Source organism: Dermacentor silvarum, chromosome 2, assembly GCF_013339745.2.
Source record: "Dermacentor silvarum isolate Dsil-2018 chromosome 2, BIME_Dsil_1.4, whole genome shotgun sequence".
In the NCBI taxonomy this organism is placed as follows: Eukaryota; Metazoa; Arthropoda; class Arachnida; order Ixodida; family Ixodidae; genus Dermacentor; species Dermacentor silvarum.
In genome coordinates this window covers 194,956,111-194,959,130 of record NC_051155.1, presented here as the reverse complement: position 1 = coordinate 194,959,130, position 3,020 = coordinate 194,956,111, and the positions used below count along the sequence as shown (strand labels likewise).

The window sequence follows — 3,020 nt, the reverse complement described above, 5'->3', positions numbered from 1 at the left end:
TTTCCGCCTCGCGGTCCTGGCTGGCACCACGCTTACGCTTGGCGTCCGCGGCCCGCTCATCGTCGGTGGTCTCCTTCAGCCGCCGCCACCGCGCCCATTCATTTTTCTGCTCACTCCGTCGTTCTTGGTAGGCACGCTGTCCTTCAGACCATACCAACACGCGGCCTACCCATTTCACAGTGACACAGTCAGAGCAGAACTGAGGAAAGGAGCCTACGTAGAGCACGACGTCAGCAGACAGAAGACACTCAGATTGGTAGGTCCTAGTTTGAATACGCGAGATGGCGTACACGTGCATGCATGGTGCCAACGTAGACATGGCCGACGCGGGTCAAAGTGTAGTATCTGTTCTTATCAGCTTAATATCTGACAGGGGTTGTATTTGGAGCCAAGATATTAAACTTATTTTTGCACGTAGGCGAAGTGCTCGAAGCCTGCTTCAACTGCGCCGCGAGTCGACCCGGTATTGCACTATCTTCGGGATCAGCCCACGTTTTTGGTCTACGGACGTCGATCCACTGGAAACTAGCTACATACAGCTTCGCTGTAAAACACCCCCTTCTTTTTTTTTTTTCAACCATACCTCATATGCATTGCTTTTTCCTTCCTCTTAAGCCTCCCGCCATCAAGTCACAAAAGAGTGGAGTCACAAAGTCACAAAAGTCTTGATGGGCGGGCTAGTCAAACTGTGTTGCAAGTCTGTTCGAGAGGTACGAAAGTCGACGCCGCGGGGAAACCTTGCTGCTACAGCCGAGATTTATTTATTTATTTATTTATTTATTTATTTATTTATTTATTTATTTATTTATTTATTTATTTATTTATTTATTTATTTATTTATTTATTTATTTATTTATTTATTTATTTATTTATTTATTTATTTATTTATTGAAACGAGGAAGGCCTCATGACCGCACTGTAACAGTCTAGCGCATGGCTGATATCTGAACATTGGATAATGGACGGAATGATCCATGCACAACCTTTCAACAGGCCCTGAAGAAATTTTTTTTTTCGAATTGGGCACTCGCATCTCAACGAATTGAGTTCCTGGCACCAGCGCTACAAAGAACCATGCCTAATAATATAAACCCAGTTCCACCCAATGTTAAATCTGCCGAAATAGCGGAGCTGTGGTTTTCTTGTGTTTCTCTGCGATTTTGTGTGATTTTGCGTGATTATCTGTGGGTTTCTGTGAATTTGTGTGAGTTTCTGTAATTATGTTTGTTTTCCAGTGGTTTTTGTGTGATTATGGGTGATGTTGTGACATTTACTGTTTAACATTCCCTGCTAACTCCCGGTCGAGGAAATCTTTTCCACCGTCGGTCAAAGGTATCTCTCGTCGCTTGCGTCCTTGTTCTGCCTCTTGCTGAAACAAATCAGGGTTCGCTTTCCTCCACGTACGCTTGCATTTCTTTCGTGCGTAGCTCCGGATTAGCTTCCCGCCGCTGCCGTTTCGCCTTGCGCTTCTCGCCGACGATCCTCGTTGGTATACGTATATAGCGGTCTCCCGGCGGTTACGTCTTGGCTTGCGCTTCCCTCTTACGTAGCTCCGGATTAGTCCTCCCGCCGCTGCCGTTTCGCTGCTGATTCCCGTGCTCGAAACGTAGAATTTGCCCGGCGGCGGCGCTGCCGCTCTCGGGCGAGCTCCCGCAGCCGCTCGCGCCGAGCGGAATCCGTGGCGCCCGCTCCCCCTCTCCCTCCCCCTGCGCGAGCTCTGATTGGTCGTCCCCTCAACCGGCGCGGCCTCTGATTGAACGCAGTGGGTTTGGGAACCTGCATCCTGTGTGACACTGGCGGGCAGACGGATAGACGGACGGCGCAGCCTCGACCTACAACAGCTCCGCATGTTAATATGCGATCATACAAATCCCCCTGGGTCACATCACCGACGAATACTCTAGTGCGGCCCATATCTTCACTGATTGGTTTTGGCTCCCTGCAGAGTTCTGCGTAGGGTTCTTAAGTATGCCGTCTACCGGTGAGTGCTTCTCATGCATGTATTAAAGGGATACGGACGCAAAATCTGAAGATTTTACGAAAATGCTGAAAATGAATCATCAGTGTGTGATTACACCGAAAAGAAGTAGTCACTTAGCTCATTTTTGAGCCGATGGCTTTATTTTTGGCGTTTTTGTGAGCGCGCACCTCGCCATCCCGACCCACGGGAGTTGGAAGGCGTGACGTCATGACACCCTCGTCCGATAGCCAGCCGGCCGGCCGCGGTCATTCGAAGCGCGCCAACGCCGCCATTGCGAGCATGGATTCGAGTTGTGGTGCGTCTAGCAGCGATGAGTACACGTCTGAAGACGAGGACCATTCCAACTTCGTGAGAAATATTACCGCTTACGGTTACGAGCCTTCCGCGTCAAGCGACAACGAAGAGCAGGCGGCCGTGGAAGTGCCGGTCAGGTTTTCGTGAACCGTAGCGCCAAGATTTCGCTCTGCACTAGACACTTATGCAAGAATTATTGGTCATTTCCTGGTGTAAGTTTTCGGCAGTGGCGTAATCGCGTTGCTTCCGAATATTTACACCAGCAGCGAAGTAGAATACACTTGGTTACTGCAATATTAGCTGTTTTTGGTCCGTTTGAGATCTGCGCCACCAGGTGGCAGCACCATACAGGCCGCTCACGTTTACGGTTCCGCCCGAACGCGCCAACGCCCGCGTTTACCCGATTACCGGACAAGCTAAAGCTCTCTAATAGGCAGGTATCCAAAGCTTATGCACCTTATTCGTCGTCTCTGGGAAACGTGTTCGACGGCGTGACACGACCAACGATGCTGTTATAACAGCAATGTCCGGGCATTTCCTTCCGCCGCGACGAACGCGTCAATACCGAGCGACGACCGCGGGAAGCCTCATGTAAGACGCACCACCTGCGTGGAGCGCCGACGGGGATAGTGTTTCAGACGTACCACGTGCGAATATCGCCGAAAGGGGTTAAACAAACGCTGCAAAGGACCGACACCCCTGGAAACACTGCGACGGCTGTGGTCGACCTTGGCCGCGCGTGGGT

General features: G+C 50.6%; 1 pseudogene; it reads left to right on the top strand.

Annotated features, from left to right (window-relative positions):
• Positions 1-317: 317 nt before the first annotated feature.
• Positions 318-497, top strand: LOC119443274 (U2 spliceosomal RNA; annotated as a pseudogene).
• Positions 498-3,020: the final 2,523 nt, after the last annotated feature.